Genomic DNA, 578 nt, shown 5'->3' on the forward strand with positions numbered 1-578 from the left:
ATATCCTTAATCTAAATAAAAACACACACTCTTATATCCTTAATCTAAATAAAAACACACACTCTTATATCCTTAATCTAAATAAAAACACACACTCTTATATCCTTAATCTAAATAAAAACACACACTCTTATATCCTTAATCTAAATAAAAACACACACTCTTATATCCTTAATCTAAATAAAAACACACACTCTTATATCCTTAATCTAAATAAAAACACACACTCTTATATCCTTAATCTAAATAAAAACACACACTCTTATATCCTTAATCTAAATAAAAACACACACTCTTATATCCTTAATCTAAATAAAAACACACACTCTTATATCCTTAATCTAAATAAAAACACACAATCTTATATCCTTAATCTAAATAAAAGCAGGTGTATTTCTATAGTTTAACCCGCCTCTGGTTGAAACGCCTGGGCATCAGCCCCGGCTCCGCGCGTATATAAGGCCGCGGCTCGCCGCTCTGCGCCGCTCGTCAGCTTCATTCATGGATAGATCACCGGACACACGCACGGAGGCGGCACCGGAGCACGGCACAGAGGCACCGGAGCACGGCACAGAGGC

The 578-nt window shown here is 36.9% G+C and overlaps 1 protein-coding gene across 1 annotated transcript in view; it reads left to right on the forward strand.

The window, feature by feature from the left end:
* Positions 1 to 498: 498 nt before the first annotated feature.
* Positions 499 to 578, forward strand: part of LOC140350579 (DNA damage-inducible transcript 4-like protein) — a 1,954-nt gene continuing 1,874 nt past the window's right edge. The window contains exon 1 of the mRNA XM_072436153.1: positions 499 to 578. This exon is cut by the window's right edge and continues 181 nt beyond it. The gene's annotated coding sequence lies outside the window, so the exon portion shown is untranslated.

Source organism: Eucyclogobius newberryi, unplaced genomic scaffold (assembly GCF_026437365.1).
Source record: "Eucyclogobius newberryi isolate DKJ021-1_F unplaced genomic scaffold, fEucNew1.0.hap1 SCAF_73, whole genome shotgun sequence".
Taxonomy (NCBI): Eukaryota; Metazoa; Chordata; class Actinopteri; order Gobiiformes; family Gobiidae; genus Eucyclogobius; species Eucyclogobius newberryi.